The sequence below is a fragment of the Lagopus muta genome, chromosome 1 (genome assembly GCF_023343835.1).
Source record: "Lagopus muta isolate bLagMut1 chromosome 1, bLagMut1 primary, whole genome shotgun sequence".
Lineage (NCBI taxonomy): Eukaryota > Metazoa > Chordata > Aves > Galliformes > Phasianidae > Lagopus > Lagopus muta.
Window position 1 is genome coordinate 68,611,678 of NC_064433.1, and position 19,381 is coordinate 68,631,058.

Consider the following 19,381-nt stretch of genomic DNA (forward strand, 5'->3'; position numbering starts at 1 on the left):
AGCTGTTCATGCTAAAGTGATTCAAAAATCAGTTACCTGTTTTTCTTAAACAAGCCAACAATTACCATTTTCTTAAACAAGCCATAATACTAGGATCCTTTTTCAGCAATGTTACACCCGCACCAATAATGCTATGCAGTTGCCCACTCTACTGCTGCTGTACTCTGTAATCTGCAAAGCAGGAGACATACTATCCTGAATGGTTTGTTATAAAGGGGCCTTGTTTTTTTGGTACCACATTCCACCAGAGTAACTTCTCCTGTTATTCAGGATTTCTCTACTTTCTGACAAGGGAGCAGGACAGGTTCAGAAAAACAGTAGCCACTTAGGACACAGCATTTAAACCTTGAATGATTAGCAAAGCAATGATCTACATCACCAAAACATATATTACACGTGCAGTGTCATAAAACTTTAAATTTTGGTGAGCTCATGAAGACACATTCACTTACTAGCTTGATCATTTGGATCTGCACAAACTAAGAAATTATAATACACTGTCATAAGTTGCTAGATGTAACAAACCAGGTTTTCAACCCACAGAAAATGGGTTATTCTATTCCAAAAACCTTTTTATTGTTTTTCAGTAGTATCACCTGATAACAGTGTTGGAACATAATACACATGTAAAGGGAAAAAAGAAACAGTAATATGAAGCGGGATATTAATAAAAATGAGGAGTGAGAAGATGCATCCATGAGTGAGAAAGCTTCTTAGCAACATGATACAGAAATGAAAATGGTGCTGCTCATGAGGCAAGAAAAAAGCTTCTTACTGAAGAAGTATCCATCTTCAAGTAATAAAAGCACTTTTTTAAAATGCTTAGGGCAATGTACTTAGTTAAAAGTGTTGGCACTTATTCACTGCTGATAAGTCAATTATGAGGTAGAAACTATTTTTGAACACTGTAATAGTTAAAAGGATATTCTGCCCTAAATGCACTTCAAAACTATGACCAGTTATGCAGGAATAAAATTCAAAGTCTGTTCCAATTCTTGTAAAAATCAGTGCAGCTGAAAGACTTAAATGAAAATAACAAGAGTAGTATTTTGTATTTCCATAGTAATCATTATTGAACAATGTTATGAGTCACTTATGCATTCAAAACACTTCCAGAATTTTGTTATCCAGCATCTGAGATACAACTAAATCTTTGGCAAACATCTAATCAGTACCATGCAACAGGCACCTTTGTGTGATCTTCACAGACACATCTTCCATTTCCACAGTTTCCTATCTCCAAAGAATGTTGGCTTTAGAAAATATTACTTCTGAAAGCAGTTAATTACCTTTTAAATATTTTATCCCAGTTCAGCAGATGTGGCCAGCTATGTGACATCCTTGGAGATGAATGAGGAATACTGTACTGACAAGACATCAGGCTGTAACTACAATAGGAAGCTAAGAAAGGCCACATAGGAAGATGAAAGCTTGACCATTTGCAAATAGATGAGGATTTGTCAAGTGAGGCAAAGTAAGCATATGGTGAACAGTCACCATATAACTTGCAGAGAACCCAAACTACTAAAAAAAAGAAATCTGATACAGAACACTGCCTATGAACCTGTGGCGAACTGATGCCAAGATAGCTTCTTGCTTCATGAAGATTCAGTGAATATGATGGGATCACATCACTTACCAAGATATACAAAGCACCAGAAATTGCATAATACAAATGATACTACTGTCAATAAAGAATTCAAAAGCATTCTAAGAGTTACAGACAAAGTTTTTGTAGACAAAAAGCAAAATTGATAACAATAAGGCAGAAGAAGAATTATCCATCACTTTTATCACACTGCTCACTAGACAGACAATTCATATGTATCTAAAAGTGCTAATGAAAGGTCAAAGGACATTGTTATCATGTCAGAGGAAGGGAAAGAAGAAAACTCAAAAAGACCAAGCCTACAATCTATGCCTTAAGACAGATCTCAAAAGGAGACTTTTGTCATTTGGTTACTGGATTAAAAGATACAAAAGCAAAGAGTAAATGCACTTGCAGTATAAAAGAACATAGAACTTAAGACACTGCCTTAGAAGAACCAAATACGATGAAAAAGAAAGACCTGGAGGTACTAATGACTCCAAATATTTCCTATGCCTTAGGCAACAAAAGGTTATGCTTAAAGGTCTTAGAGAAACAGAGGGTATTTACGCCTTCTTGGTACCTACCTCCTATATGGGAAAGTTTTCTGGAGATTAATTTCCGAGTAAGAAAGTAATTGAAAGAAAATCATAGATATTTTCATTGCATAAAAGGTTAATGCTCACAATGCTGATGCCTCAATCCAAAAGAAACATCAAAAAGGAGCATGATTAGTGAGTCTGAACAGCTCTGGAGAAAACTAGAATTGAGAGATAAAATCAAAGCAAGAAAATAAGTCAACTAAAAATAAAAATCCTATTAACATACTTGGAAATTAAGGCACCTCAAAATTTTGAGGATGACCACAAGGATGCCACAACATAGAAAAGAGTACTGCAAAAATGACTGCATTTTCTTTGAAATCTGATATGAACTGATACTGTTCTGTGTCCTTGATATAAACCGTTGTAAAGACTAACTGATTAGTAGACTCCTTCATTATTTTGGTGAGGCATATTTTGTGTCAATAGACACTGATCCAGATTATTTTTTACAGTTACAGAATTGTACCTTGGGTAGGGTATGAGTCATCATTACCCTTTAGAAAAGTAAAGACCGGAGGAGGGAAACACCCTAAATATCTGATGATACTGTTTGTTTCCCAAATGGGAAAAACTTGAGTTGAGGATTTGATTCGACAACCTTAAAGATTTTCTTAATTTTGTGAGGAGACACATCTTGAGATTCCCTTACATGAGAAGGCCAAGTACCATACACACACATCATAGAATGTTTTGAATAGGAAGGGACCTTTCAAGGTCATCTGGTCCAACTCCCCTGCAATGAGCAGGAACACCTATAGCTAGATCAGGTCACTCGGGGCCCCATTCAGCCTGATCTTGAACATCTCCAAAGACAGGGCTTCCACCACCTCTCTGAGAAACCTTTTCCAGTGCGTCACCACCTGTACTGTAAAAAATTTTCTCCTAATGTTCAAACTAAATCTCCTCTCTTTCAGTTTGAAACCATCTCCCCTTGTCCTGCAAAAGAGTCCGTTCCCTTTCTTCTTACAGCCTCCCTTTAGGTATTGAAAGACCATTATCAGGTCTCCCTGGAGCCTTTTTTCAGCCTGAACAGCTCCAGCTCTCTTAGCCTGTCCTCATACGAGAGATGTTCCATCCGTTGGATCATTTTTGTGGGCCTCCTCTCGACACAGTCCACATCTCTCTTGTACTGAGGACTCCACATCTGGATGCAGTACTCCAGGTGTGGCCCCACTAGCACAGAGCAGAGGGATCAATTCCCTCAACCTGCTGGTCATGATTCTTTTGATGCAGTCCAGAATACGGGTGGCTTTCTGGGCTGCAAGGGCGCATTGCTGGCTCATGTCGAGCTTCCCATCCAACAGTACTCCCAAGTCCTTTTCGGCATCCTTACATCCCCCAGCTTATACCGATAGCGGGATTTGCCATGACCCAGGTGCAAGACATTGCACTTGGATTTACTGAACTTCATCAAGTTCACCTGGACCCATTGCTGGAGTGTGGTCTCTCACAATGGTATTCCATCCCTTGGATGTGTTGACTGCACCACAGATTTTGACATCATCCACAAACTTGCTGGATGTGCACTTGATCCCACTGTCAGTGTCACTGATGAAGATGTTAAAGAGCGCTAGTCCTGTTAATGACCCTTGAGGGACACCACTCATCACTGATCTCCTTCTGGACTCTGAATCATTGACCACCACTCTCTAGGTATGATCTCACTACCTGCTCATCATCCATTGAAAAGCCCATCTAATCTGTATCTTTCCAATATGGAGAGAAGGATGTTATAGGAGAATGTGTCAAAGGCCTTATCTCATGTCCAGATAGATGATATCAGAGGCTCTTTCCTTGTCCGCTGATGCAGTTATGCCATCATAAAAAGCCACTAGGTTGGTCAGGCAGGACCTGCCCCTGGTGAAGCCATGCTGGTTATCCCACAAGGTTATCACCTTGTAGAATCATAGAGTCACCAAGGTTGGAAAAGAACTTCAAGACCATCCAGTCCAACTGTTCACCTATCACCAATAGTTCTCACTTGTTCCTTGAACACCTCCAGGGTCAGTGACTGCACCACCTCTCTGGGCAGCCCATTCCAGCACCTGACCATTGTTATGGAGAAGTATTATTTCCTAACATCCAACCTGAATCTACCCTGGCACAACTTGAGGCCATTCCCTCTAGTCCTGTCACTAGATACATGACAGAAGGGGCCGACTCCGAGCTCACTACAACCTCCCTTCAGGTATAGAGGGCAATTTGGTCTCCCCTGAGCCTCCTCTTCTCCAGACTGAAAAACTCCAGCTTGCTCAGCCACTCCTCATAAGGCTCGTGCTCCAGATCCCTCACCAGATTAGTTGCCCTTCTCTGGAACCCCCTCTCTTCCATATGCCTTAACATAACTTCCAAAAGGATCTGCTCCATGATCTTCCCCAGCACTGAGCTGAGGCCAAGAGATCAGTAGCTCCCTGCATCATCCTTTCTACTCCTCTTAAAAGTGAGCGTGAAATTTCCCTTTCCCCAGTCACCTTGGACTTCGCCTGACCACCATGATGTTTCAAATATCATAGAGAGTGACCTGGCAACTACATCAGCCAATTCCCTCAAGACTTTGGGATGCATCTCACCAGGACCCACCCATAGTTTTGTGGATTTTCAGGTTCCTTAAGTGGCTGTGAACCTGATCTTCACTTACAGTGGAATGGGCAATGCTTTCCCAGATCCCACTTTCCAAATAATCTGCTTGAGGGCTTTGTGTAGAGCAGTTGCTCGTGAAGACTGAGGCAAAAAAAGTTGTTGAATACCTCAGTCTCGGTTTTAAAGTAGTCATGTAGTATCTAAATCAGTTTGAAAGTCTCTTCTCCCAGCACTAGGGGTGTTTAATTCCTACTACTGACAAAAACACTGCGTAACAACAAACACCAAGTACCACTTCTGTTTCTGAAACTTTCATCTGTGCAATAACAATTGCACAGAGCTACAACACAGCACTGTGGAAAGAGAACAGGAGAGAGGTAAAATATTTCCAAGCAATTAAATGAACAAGGAAGATTCAGCTGCAAAGAGAACTCAAAGGTCTATAGGAGTGGCATGTACAAGCTGAATAAGCACCAGTTGTGCATCACTTCTCATGATACAAGAATTGCAAGTCAAACAGTGTTGGCAGGCAGCAGGTCAAAAATAAACAAGAAGAGGTGCGTTGTTTTTTTTCCCCCCACATAACATACAGCTTAACTGGATTTGTTGATGACAACAGCCTACTTACATTCTAAAAACAAACACATTTCATGGATAAAAGCATCCATCAATAGCTCTTAAACTCCAACCTATGATCTTTAATGCAGAAAGTACCTGTGATGCAGTTGGCCAGGAGCTGGGAGAGTATATATCTGGGAGAGCATATATCTGGAAATAACTCGGTATTAGAAGACCTATTCCAGGCTGCTTATGAGCACATGCAAACTAGCAAAGCCTCAAGTTCAGATGGTCAGGAATAAAGACGTCACCAGTTGATACTTAGAACCTACTGTTCATTGTGTCTCACTGAAGAGTTAGCCCATCTTTGAAACTTTTCATTTCACAGTATACAATGAAGTCACTAATGAGGGTAAGAGCACACAAGAGAATTCTTCAAATGGACATTTACACCTTGAAAATCGATTCCTGTAAAAGGACAAAGCTCCTGTACTAACATAGAGTTATTATTATGTATAGAAAACTACTATCGATTTAACTCAAAAATTCTGCATAACCTTTCACAGGGTGTACAGCAGATAAAAACTTCTGCAGATTGAAGTGATTAGTCTGCATACTACTGAGCTGTTAGTTTCTGAAGAATAAGTTTCTGAAGAATAAGAAGAAAAAAAAGAATTGTGCTTAAATTACTTCTAGGAAAGCAGCAGATCCCATTTGTTTTTATAAGGAGACAGGAATTAGAATCTTCCCATTGTCTCGACTCACAGTCTAAATCTCAGCACATATTCTTATGCCTTACTTCTGTCTTCCTGACATCCTGTATTTTTTGAGAGTGCTTTCTACTGCATTTTCATTTATTTGTTGATTCTGAGACTACTACCTCCAACTTAAAAAGCATGTTCTTCAGATATCAGCCTTCAGCCTTCTAATGGGGTAGATGCACAGCTAATCATTTATAACGTTGCATTTTCAGAGATCCTTCACTCCTGTGATAGAACAAAGCACCTCAGCAATACTGAAGTGTTGTGGTTTTATGATGCTTGTTATCAATATTCTACATCATAACACCATGTGAAGCACAGAGAATTAAAGTGTTAATAATCCAGTCCCATGGACTGACAACTTACTGGATACCTGGTTCTCAGAAGAATATACAAACCCCAGAGGACTTTGTGTTCAGAGGGGAAGATAAGTCACAGAAGGAATTCATGGGATACTCTCTCTCTCACTGCTTGGCAGTGCATGGGTGTGCTCCCCAGCTGTGCATCTCCAGCTCAGAATAAGGCTTTTGGTTTTGGACACTCTCACTCTCATTTTATTTGATTTATTGGCTTCAATTCCAATTATATTGTATTCTATTGTGTTATCTGGCATTCCAATATCATATTAAGTAAAATTAAGTTTCCTCTTTAGATTGTTGCCTCTGTTTTGTTTTTTGGGAGGCCCAGCTCCCATCTCCCTACCTGCCCTTTTTTCTCTTTCCCTTTTTTTTGGGGTTGGTAAGCCTGCAGGCCTTCTGCCCCTGTCATGGACACAGATTGATCTAGATAACTCCATGACATGAAGTTATTTATGTGTTTTAAAACACTGGCAAGTTTAGTCTTGCTGTAAAGTTTGGATCTCTTTCACAGGTGCAGGAAGGTCTGAGTCTCTGCCATCCCACTGAATTTCAGTTACATCCATCATCACTCAATGCTTCAAAATCCAAGCTCTGAATTTGCAGTATCATTACATTTATTACCAATAATAAGCTGTACAACAGATGGCTTTCTTCTTTGGGTCTGCTTTGCTACTAATAACTAGGTAATTTAATTCAAGCAACTTCCTCTTCCAGGCCCACTATCCTCCTCCCAAAAGGAGCAAAATCTTTGTACTGATGGATTGTATTCAGCATCAATATACAAACTACATGTGAGACAATGCTGCCATATGACCAGTTGGTACCTGTAAAATTATTCTTTTATATATATATTTCATAGTAAAAACACTTTATTTGGACTTGTGTAACAAAGTGATTCTATAGCAAGCATTGCCACTACGGTTATAGAATTCAAATTATAAACTTCCTTAAAAACCATGACTTGGCTTTGATCCCAAGAAAATGCCACGTGCAGTTTATTTTCTTAAAACAAGCTCTTTCCAACCTTTTCATTTCATCACAATGTTCTCCTAAAGCCTTCACTAACTGCAAGTTCCTCTGGCTTCATAGTCAGGGAGAAAGCTCTTGTGCAAGAGGGCAGGACTTCTCTTCCAAAGAGCACTTGCTACAGCAATGACTTTGGAACCAGACTGATTGTATTATGAGCGCAGAATCTCAATTCATGAAAAAAACGTGTTCTTTTGCAAGGCCATTTTGTGTCACATATAAATTCTCCAATTATGGTATGCAACCAACTGATTTTTGTTGTTTTGGCAGCAGAATTGGAAAAAAAAAAAAAAAAATCAGTGCGGATATTCATGTTGAAATGCAATAAACATTTGTTTAGTCTTGGTGTATGAAATTAAAACACCAAAACACTTACTTCAAATCAGACAAAAGAAAAGTGAAGTAAAAATTAAAGGAAACAGAGATTAGGCTCATGAAAGAGGATTTTCCTTGTTTGATCAGGACTGTACGAAACAAAAATATTGCCACTGATCCTACTACCATTAGCTAGGCTAGATACAAAGTGGAAAACAGTACAATAAATGTTTTTTGAGAAAAAAAGTTGGGCATATTTTAGGTGGTCTCGGGCAGCTGCTGGACACCAAGCTTTATTGACCCAGACCATGACATCAGTATGCTGCAGAACATAGTCTTGAGTTTGATAATTTATATTAAAAAAAAAAAAAAAAAAAGGACAAAGGTCCTATATAGCTCTCCACTATATGCCTGTCTAAATCCATCTGAAGAGAGAGACGTGATTGAGAAGGCAGATGGAAGAGAAAAGAAAGAAAGGAAGAGAATACTCCAGTCTGACTGTTAAGTGATATCACTACAGCTTCATTTGCATTATTTATATGTTATACATGGCTTTTAATTGTTTGTTATAGGTAAATATAACTATTATGCAAAAACAATGCTTGCTTTTAAGGCCTCATTATCAAAACAGACACCAACTATAAACACAGCCTGCTTAGAAAGGTGCTGAATGCATTGAGAATATTGCTCCTCTCATCTTTCCTTGAAAAGCACCTACCACCAAGAGGCTCAGTGTGAGACAGGTGCAGTGAAGAACACATCTGAAAAGCATGTGTGTATTTTTAGAGCTCTTACTTGATGTTTTAAGGCTGGACTATAAGTACTAGTCATTAGATTGTACTACTGGATTAAATTTTGTATTTCAGAGAAGAACAAAAGGAAAGAAAAATATTAAATGTTTTAAACAAACTATTGTGAATATGTTTATTCCATATTTCAATTCCACCACCACAGGAAGTTGTTACTTATGTTCAATAGGTAAAGCAATACATTTTGTTCCTAGCAGTAATCAGACATTTGGATTTGTGTTCAAGCTACTGTTAATCTCTCACTGTAGCCTGAAGTCAGAAGATGTAGGGAAAAGCCAGGAAGAGTTGGGAAAAGTTATTATTACAAAGTAATTATTATTACAAAAGTACAAAATGAACACGTTATGCAATTTTTTTTTTTTAATGAAAGCTAGGTACGTATGCCTATATGTGTGTATGTAGATACATTAATTTATCTTGAATATAATAGATTCGGGGAAAAAGAAGAAACGAAGCTTCAGACTCTGGCCTTAGGGCTGAAGAGACTAAAGTTGGATAAAACCTTCTCTCTCATAATGACACATTCATAGCAGGGAAGATAGAATCTGTCTAAGAAAGACAATTAATGGACTGAACAGTTCTCTGCCAAGAATGACCCCAAAACATGGGATGCTAGCAATAAAAAGTAGAAAGGCAAAAAAAAGTATTATTAGTGTCAGTTCCCTTCTTCACAAATATCACATTGTTATACTTAAGACTGTTGGCCAGTAGTTCCACCCTGATTCCTGCAGAGAGGACTCAGAAGGGGTTTGGCTTTGCTTTCACAATAACATTCTTCACACACCTGGGGCTCATCTCTGCTTCCATTCAAATAAACAGGAATTTGTCCACAGTCTTATAAAATTTGGGTCTGTGTCTTGAAAATAGTTACTTCAAATTAAAAATAAAAGTTTGAGACTTGTTAAGTAATTCCTCACCTGCACTCTTCTACTCTGAATGGGGAGAAGGGGAAGAAAAAAAAAAAAGTGAATTGTTTCTTTTACCCAATATGAGCTGTTAATTTTTAAACACAGTTCTATTTATGAGGCTCCTAAAAAGTGAATACCAGTAATATATGATGTGGGCTAGTTTCTTACATAAAGTATACAACTTTACGGTCAACAGATGAATGGCAGAGTTCACAGTCTTAAAAAAAAAGAATAGGAATGAAAAATAGCGCTAAGAGCGACTCAATTTGATCTTTGCAGCATTGCTACTTTTCTAGCAATAGAACAACTTCTGAACTGTTGTAAATCACAGATTAGAAGTAGAAAAGCATTGAGCCCAAAGGATCCGTTTCATTTGCCACTGCACTGGCTCATACCTTGATACCCCTGCACTGGTTGCATAGGTATTGAGTTACTTCACATGGGAATTCACCCATGTGAAGTAGATTTGCCCAAACACAGAAGAGAGCCTGCAACGCAAAGCAATAATTAACAGTCTCTGACTTGTGTATATAGAATCTTCTTGCATAGTTGGCTTCTGCGGATTGTTTATTCTCTGGCTAGAATCCAGCTTTCTAAATCCCTGCCAATACTACTTCTAAGTATGAAAATTCAGCAGTGTCTTAATCAGGGAAATACTGCTGTGTCACTACACTTTATAACAGGATTACAATGAATTACTCAATCTCCACACAATCAAAAAAAAAGATAACAAGGATGATTATACAAAACTTACTTCAGAAACATTGTTCCAATATGGAGAACAGCTGGAACCCAACTCTCTCATGACTTTTCAGTTCTAGCCCAGTATGTCAATGCTCAGTATTTTCACTAAACCAAAGATGCAACTAGTGCTTTATTCACGTTAGAGCTCCTATATGTCTGTATCTGTAAGTGGAACTTAACACTTGGTACAATTAAAAACATTAAGAATGAGCCATAACATTTTTCACAAAAGATAGTGAAGTCTGTCCTATAAAGACATAATTGTTGAGTTTCCCATCATTTGGATAGTTTAAGTTCTCCATGAAGTTCTCACCATGTGGGTTAATGATATTTCTGCCTTTAGGTTTATGTTGCCTTTTATAACTTTACAGTATATGAGTCAATCAGGTTTGTATTCAGTTCCCTTACTGGGAGATATTTTGTGTGAATAACTTCTCATTTAATTTATTTCGGTAGCATTCCTTCCAAACTACACACCATGGTAATTCTGAAGAGACAAGACAGAAAGAAAAAAAGACAGAAAGAAGAAAGAATACAAGAATTCATCCTTTACCATGTAGAAAAAAAATCCAGTGTTTTGAATGTTATCATGTACTGAAAATTCATATTTTTCACTCAAGATAAAGTATCTAAAAAGAATAAAATTTCCTTGTAAAAGTTTACCTCTGCAGAACTTCCCCTATGTTTTTGAATAGTAAGATGAACTGTCTTGGAAGTGAGATAATGCAAAAGTGACATAATTTTCAAGTGTAAGTATTGTTGGTCAGAGGTTGACACTGCTAGTACTGAGTGGGGCAAGAATACAAAAATCTCTCATATTCTCACCACAAAGAAGCAAATCAGCACAAGATGAGAGATTACCAGAAGAAGCATGTTTAACAATGAAAGAAGTGTTCAAATTACTACAGGCTGAAAATGGTATGGAAAAATTAGTCCTCGTGTCTTCGTATTTGGGAATGCTACAAAGACAACATATGTGCAAAGTAAATGACCCAGACAACTACCTCCTTATACCTTGACAGTTTTGTACAGCACAGTAGCCCTCTAGCAACAAATTAGTGAAATACAGAGATTCTGAAAAGCTTTCATGGAGCTGCAGAGTTCTGCAGAATACTTTTTTTTTTTTAATTGCCTTCCTCCAATGGGTTCTAGGCACTTCACTCTAGGCACTCCCAGCCTGTAACTGAACAAGCATCTCTGTTACGTGAGCCATAGGAAATGCAGCAAAGATAAGATTAAGAGAAGTAAGGAAAAAAATAAAAAAGAGAAAAAGAAAAAAACTAATACCCAAATGTGAGAGGAGGACAACTGGTTAGGAATATGTCTGAAGTATCACAATTCCAGACAACAGGATGCAGTCCAAAGTTTCTCTTGGTGTCTTTCAGATGTCTCCTCCATCAGTGATGGGCCTTTTCCTTCTCCAGGTAAACAGAAATCCCTCTGCCTTTTCTCTCTGAGGTAGTGAATCCTTTGTTTAATGCCACTAAGTAAAATGTCACTGCTTTTAGATTGTATCAGGAAGGAATTCTAATGGACTGAATAGTGCCCATTAGAATAAGTGTTGTTGGTTTTGTTTTTTTGTTTTTTTATCAGTAACATGATCAAGACTCAATTGTTTCTCAGCACAGCCTGAGAGCTGGCAATCCTCCACAGTCCTTCTAGGAATGCCCTGAGGTTTGTTGCTTGCAATGCTTGGTCTGCAAGCATATTACTGTCGAGGGGTTTGAAGCATAAAACAATGCTCACTGTTATGCTCAGTGTTATAGTTTGGTTCTTTATTAGGAAGTTTCGTTCTAGCTACTGAAGTATGTTTAGGAACACAACTTGTTCCTATGGAAATTAGTGAGAATTTTGCCCTTGACTCCAAATAGAACGGGAACAGACTCCCTGTCTGCAACATCAGACATCCCAGCATAAAGTGACAAAATCGTGTGGGCCTGCTAAGCTTCACCACTGCGAAAAGGTCAACCTACAAATCAAGAGACTCAAAGGGAGAAGCACGAATGCCGCTGCTGGAGCTGCTGCACACACAGACGTTAGATCTCTCCCTGTTTACCTCCAGAGAACATAGAAAATCAGCACCTTAGCTTCCATCCTGCACAAACTGCCAGGTAGATCCACCTGTTGTTGTGCTCCAAGCCTGCAAGTGAAGAAATGAAGCAAAACAGCCCTACCATAAAAGCAGCGATGTTCTCTGCCAGCTGAAGATAAGGCATTCAGATGCAGCATCAGCATCAAAAGGACGTGATGTCACATGAAGTACTCAGTGGCTCCTCTGTAGACTTTCTACAGTGACAGGGGGCACTGAGGTGTACCTGGGCAATACTATCTGTGTTGCATGCTGGTACTGATTTCTTGGGGGCAGGGTGTTACTCCTCCTCATTTCCATTTTGGTGTGCAGTGTATGTGTGTGTAGGGTGCCGATAAAGGCAAAAATCTGTCCTGTACTGGGGAAACTGCTAATAGGTTAATTTGTCTTTTTTTTTTTTTTTTTTTTTTTTTACCATTATTAAAAAATAAAATCAGATTTAAAGCAAGTTAACTGCTCCAAAGGTTGCACTATGCTGTTCTTAGATTTTAAAGATGGTAGTGGATTCTCAAGTCTACAGGTTATTATCTGCCATATCGTATGTTCTGGCATTCAAACACAAACTGTTTGCCACGTGATTTTTGCTTCTCTCTTGAAACGAAACATCCTGTCTGAATCAGACACACCACAGACATTTCCAATCCCAGAAAGATGAACTCTTTACAACTGAGGCTAAGTAAGGCATGCAGATCATGAAGACTTAGAATCATAGAATCACAAGGTTGGAAACGACCTATAAGATCATCTAGCCCAATCGTCTCCTCATCACCATTGCCACCACTAGCACTAAAAGCATAACATAACGCTCGCACTCCACACTGGGGAATCTATAAAAGCCAGCAAATAGCTTTATTTTCAGGGCCTCTGAAAACAGATTGTTTTATTTGGCATTTCTGAAGCAGTAAGGCAGCCCAGACAACTCGCTCTCAGGTCTGATTCTACTTGTGCCAGGCTTCTCGTGACCATTAACGCCACTGTTACTACCCACAGCCCTAGCATCTGCACATGTATTTTGAAATGTCTGTCTTCACAGACCTTATGCCTTCCTGAATTTTTAAGTCCTTATAAGCTTCCATGCATTCGCTTCTTTCATGTAGGAGTCCGTATCACACCCAGTGGGACCTTGTGAGAAGGAAGTTTTGCCTTTCCCTTCAGAGTTCCTATAACTTATATTGCAGTGATGTACAAATTAATCACTGGCTGAGCCCTACAGCCACTGAATTCCATTGTCTGAGCAACAAAATTTGGAGGTAACAAATTTGAGCTGATGTACCCTTGTATCTATTTTGTAAGTAGGAAACAGATCCAGGTCCAAAATTTCCAGAGTCACCAGTGAATTTGCATGGGTCAACTTGCAGATTTGCAACATCAGGTGTTTTAGAGACCTGTCCTTTTCTCCACCAGGGATATCTTAAAAAAATCCTTTGGGCTGTTTCATATTTGTGCCTTAAAATTCTAGACGCTTTGAAATCATTGTACAGAATTCATTAAAAATGAGGCAAATAAATGAAAAGATAGAAGAGAACTTTTCTAGATCTACGTATGTTAAAGTTCTCATTTTTAAAAGGAATAAAATGAACAAAGTAGAAGAGCTTTACTTCACCTTCCAATAATTTGCAAAAATATATTCCTCGCCTTATTTTATTTTTTTCAGTTAAATCCTGACAAAAGAAGTCAATCTATTATCTATAGCAGAAATGTGATTAGTTAAAAAAATCAGTTCTCATCTGTAAACCTTTTTTTTGGAAAAGGACCTCAGCCTAAAAGCCCAGTTTATCAGAAATCTCCACTATCCATTAGGAGAGTAATTTTGAAAAGACCAAACAAAAAAGTTGTAGCTGGATTTACCCCAAGTATATCATATTTTGAAGTATAAACATTCTTACAGTAGTTTATCGAGAGCATAATTAAGCTCCCAGCTGGAATAATACAGTGACAGCTCTCATACCTGCCTAATGCTATTACTTACTGCTGTTATATGAAGCTGTGTGCTTTATAAGCTTGAAAAGGATACTTGGAAACTCATCTGCCTTTCTCCCACCTGCAAACACAGGAAAAAGAGAAAGAATGAATAAATGAATAATAGGGATTCTACTTCATTTCTTTAGTGCTCGATTCTGCTGTTGATGAGCCTACTCCACCAACATGCAAATCTTAAATGCATGACTGCATTATTTTTACCTCCATAAGTCTAGTACATTTGCCCTGACAACAAACATACACATACAAGAAAAGCAAGAGTGAGCCACTACTCAAATTCTATATCCGTGAACTTTTTCTCCAGCAACAAAAGGAACAAAAGGGTCTCTAGCAATAGAAACAATTCCTCCATTATACCTTCACACTGATGTGTAACAATCTTACTGCCTCTCAGACAGCAATAAGTGTTCATGCAAACACCTCGGTGACTGATACAGGAAAAATGTAGCCTATCCATTCTCATTATTGTACTGCAGCAACGTTTTGCTGCTCTAGAGATCTGTCGGGGCACCATACCCGCACAAAACAAGATTTTACACTGAAGAACCTACACTCCAAACAAATAAGACTACAGATAAGTAGAGAGAATAGGGAAAAGATGAAATAGGGGTGTAAAGCAATATGCCCAAAGCAGATCAGTTACAGAGAAAGTAGCTCAACCATCTGCTGTATTTACTTTTTTCCCAAACCACCTGAAGGACTTCCAACACCAGAGAAACAATGCTAAGTTTACTTTTACATGCCAGTAAAGCTGAAGCAACATACAGCTTGAGCAATACATAGCTTGGAAATGAACGTTCCCAGAAGCACTTTAGTTTATTTAAAAAATACATAACCAGTACATTATAACCAAGTTACACTGGTGTAGTAAAATACAGAACCCACGTTATCATCTATACCTATGGGTTTAGTCTCCATATCTATTTGCTTTTTTCCTCTCTGCTTCTTCAAACAGAACACCTTCAGCAGTATCAGCTCATACAATTAGACATCTTCAGAGAATAGTATTCTCAAAAGCAACTATAGAAATCATGTAGACTTTATAGAAAGTATCTTTCTTGCCACTCTGTTATCAGTCTTAAGAAATACATATTTACCACCCTCTCATAGCAACTAGGGTCTCAGAAGTGAAATGGGATATCTTTTGTTCTTACTACTATAAGGAGCTTTACAGAAAGCATAATGCACAGAATAAAACCTGGCTCACTTTCTGTCTACCTGCATTGACTGCAGCACTAAGTAGTAAAAATTTAATAGTTCAATATAGAAACATAATTCAATGACAACTAAAGGAGATGAGATACTCAGATGTCATTTCTTTTTCTTTCTTTATGTAGGTTTGTCATTAAGTTTCTTCAGTAGGGCTGGTAATGGTCAGAAAGTCCTCAATTCCCAGAAGATATTTTCAGACATGTTTCACTGCCAAGCTGCTAAGAAGACAAGGTCACAGGCTTGATTCTTTAGAATATTTAAGTAAATGCTGGAAGCACAGTTTGCTGATATTAGAGAACACTAATGCATTAGGAATGAGGCATATGTTTTAGCACTTTGCTGAACAGAGCTTGGGATAGGCTCTTCCTCAGGGTATGAAGGAAATGCGTATTTTAGAACAGATATGGTTTACTCACTTGAAAGGAGCATTTCAGCAAAGAAATGTACACTTCCTACTGAAGCTCCCCTGCTATTCTAACTTACTACTGCTATCATCTCAGATTCTTATTGCCAAACATCAGTCAGGCACTGGTTAGGTTTAGACATGTATATCCTAAAACGTTTACACACTCCTTCTTAATGCTTCTATGAAGAATGCTACATATAAAACGTTTCTTGGAAAACTATGAAAACTGGTTGAATCATTTCAGATGTTTAACAACATACAGTTAAAAGTGTGCACTTATTCTCTCTCTCAAAAAAAAAAAAAAAAAAAAAAAAAGCTTCTTAGCCCCTTTTTGGTTGCAATTCTAAGACAAGTGACCAAGATTATCATTCAATTCTACAGACTTTTCTTTCTCTACTATTTTATCTCTTTCCTAGAGATATACTCTTTATCATAGTTGACATCTCTACAAATTTAAAACTGCCAAAGAGTTCCATTTCTACCCGAACCCGACACAGTTAACATAAGAAGGCTGTGACTGGTTGTTTGTGTAAATGGGATTAGAATTATTGATTTCAGCCGGATAATGACAGGACACAGCATCTTGAAGAGGTAAGGCGACTACCCTATATTAAATAAAGATAGCAATTAAAAAGAAAAAAAAGAAAAAGAAAAAAAGAGGGTGAGATTTGCACCTAGGTCATTACAGAAGAGGAACACAAAAGATGCACTTACTACTCATAACAAAACGATACATTCAAATGTAACAGTACTTCACCTCAGAAGAACCGTTTGCCTGATTAGCTCAGAGCACCACAGGTACCAGCAGGCAGCGTTTCCTCCCGTTAAGACCCCAGAGGTTACAGGGAAGTTAAGGACCTGTGAAGGTCACACCACAAGAAGGTGACAAAGTTACACAAGAAGTCAATAAGCCTATCCTCACTTCTGTGCTGCAGCAATAAACTACAGAGATCCCAGCACAGAGCCGCCCCGGGGGGAGGGGGTCAACGACACGCAAAGACAACGAACATCGCACTTCTCGCGTCTTGAAGAAGCGGAGCAAGTGACGATTCAAACTATGTTTTAGTCTGAGCTTTATGGCTAGAGAAGTAAAACAAACACTAAGAGATCTAGTGCAACTCACACTGCTGCTCAGTCCCGTCCGTGCATCGTTAAGGAAGGCACCGCAGCCGGGAACGCTGAACTGGGGCCGCGGATCGCTCCGCTTTTATTGCTTGTTTTTCTCCTCGGCGGCAAAACATGACAGTGGCACGAGTCCATCTCACGAACAGGAAAGAGACGAAGGCGGGCAAACAGATAACCCCGAAGCCTCAGAGGGGTCCCGTTGTCATGGAAACGAGTCACCGCTAATGAGCCTTCTAAGACGCGAGCGGCTAATACCTGAGTCCCGCAAATCAATATTGACTCACGAGCTCAGCGCACACACAACAATCCCGCTGCCAGCAGCCCGGCTCCTGGCCAAACCGACCAGCCGCCCTCAGCCGCTCGCACACCGCACAAAGTTTCCCGAGAGCGGCAGGTAGCGCCCGGGTGCCAAAAGGCAAAGCGCAACCCCTAAACAGCCAGAGCACCCCAACGCGCGGCCCGCTCACCTGGCACCCGGTCGCTCTCGGGGCACCTTTTCCCACGGTCGCTCGGGGAAGCCCCGGGGGCAGCGCTGGGCCGCTGCCGAGGCGGCACGTCAGAGCCCGAGACAGGGAACGAGGCGCTCCAGAGCCTCCACCTCCCTCCCCATCGCCCAGCTCCCCGTCCCCGCCCGCGTCCCCTCCCCCGCCCCGCCCCAACTAGCCGCTCTCCCTCCACCTGGGCCGGCTCTCCCACGCGCGGCCCCCGTGTGACGGGAGGAACGTCGGAGAGCCAGCCCCGCCTCTCCCCGCACCGGCTGCCGGCTGTGCTCGTCCCGCCCGCAAACTCCCCCCCGACCGGCTGGGAAGGACGGCCGGGCCAGGTGCGGCCCCTTCGACGGGGAACGGGAGGCGCTGAGCTCCGAGGCGGGACGGCGCCTTAGGGCGGGGCGCCGCCGCCAGCGCTTCTCCTCAGCCTTGCGGGGCGGGCGCCGCGCAGCCCCCTCCTAACGGTACTACAGGGGCGGCCTGAGGCGGACGACAGCCGGGCGCTGCTCGCTGACGGCGTGACTCCGGGAGACACAGAGGGTGCGCGCCGGTTTATGGGCTCACTTTGCTAAAAATGGCAAAGCCTCCCTCCGCCCGCCCTCCTCTTGTGCCGCAGTCGCTCGGCCCAACCGGAGGAGACGGCACTAAGCCATTGCCTCGGAATGGTCCCTCGTACGGATTCGATGTATAATAAAAGCTCTCTTTCATTTACACTTTAATGCGTAAACCGTGCAGAGCAGGGAGCTCCGCTGACGCTGTTGCGATGACTCATGCCCACCACATGTACATTATTTACTGTTTGGGGATGGAGCTACGTTAAATGAGGCAGCTGGATAACACAGTCTTCACGCTCTAACTGCTTTCCTACAGGCAGGATCTCTCTCCCTGACATATTTTGATTGATAGTCCCGGGTGAAGGTATGCTTTGGATATCCGAGCAAGTGAAGCGCACTTTTTGCATAGGTGTTGCACGCGGAAAGGAGTGGCTGCAGATGTACTTCTGAAATCGGGCAGCAATATATACTCTCACTTTCTTCACATCACCAAACTCAGCCAGTTGTTTAAATCTGTAAGCTGAATGATTCCAAACAGAAATCAAAGTCCCCTGTCATCTAGTACCAGCTTTTTGCAGGAGGATCCCTCATTACACAGCCGCATGAAACTAGGCTATACTGCCCCAGTGGGACTAATTCTACAGACACCAAATAAAACTCTATGACTAGGTGGGTGCTGCTGTTTTTTCATAAAGTAATTACAGAGCACAGGAATGGTGGACCAGCAGTTAACACGTTTGCTGTTTTTCCTACAATTTTGTAGTAGTGCTGATACCTCATTTTAACTTAACCTGATAGGACAAGAGCAATAAACTGTTTTCTATTTCTTCCATTTATTTTTCTTCTTAAGCAGATGGTAGCATAAAACCTCTCCCTGCATGGATGCAGATTCAAAGCCACTCTTGCGAGGTGCTCAGGCTTCAGACATTCCTATTTCTTTACTGGGCTTCTCTATTAGAGTGCCACTTTCACTCCATTTCATTGTCCTAAGAGACCAAAGGAAAAGCTTCTTTAAATAAGACACAAATGATTGTGGATTATTTATGCCTATGTCCTGAGGAGCAGACATTATAGAGTGTGTATATGCATGAGAGGAAAAAGCAGGGGGGAAGATGTGTATTTTTGACACTTTTTTGAGGACAGAAATACTGGACTTTTACTGACATGAGCCTTCTGCTGGTCAGCTCCCAAACCCATGGGGCTGAAGATGCAAATTAGAACAAGAAATGGAAATTAAATTCTGATCAGTACTAATTCCAAATGCAGTGAACAGT

General features: G+C 40.4%; 1 protein-coding gene across 9 annotated transcripts in view; it reads right to left on the reverse strand.

Moving 5' to 3' along the window:
• Positions 1-17,683, reverse strand: part of SHISAL1 (shisa like 1) — an 83,151-nt gene extending 65,468 nt beyond the window's left edge. For 2 of the 9 annotated variants that reach the window (XR_007374659.1, XM_048933978.1), the window contains exons 1-3: positions 17,064-17,413; positions 16,698-16,798; positions 14,312-14,383 (exon numbers count right to left, since the gene is read on the reverse strand). The gene's annotated coding sequence lies outside the window, so the exon portion shown is untranslated. Of the gene's footprint in view, positions 1-14,311; positions 14,384-16,697; positions 16,799-17,063; positions 17,434-17,532 lie in introns of those variants that run through there. The other 7 variants (XM_048933977.1, XM_048933976.1, XM_048933974.1 and 4 more) reach the window with 6 other exon arrangements.
• Between the last annotated feature and the right edge of the window lie 1,698 nt (positions 17,684-19,381).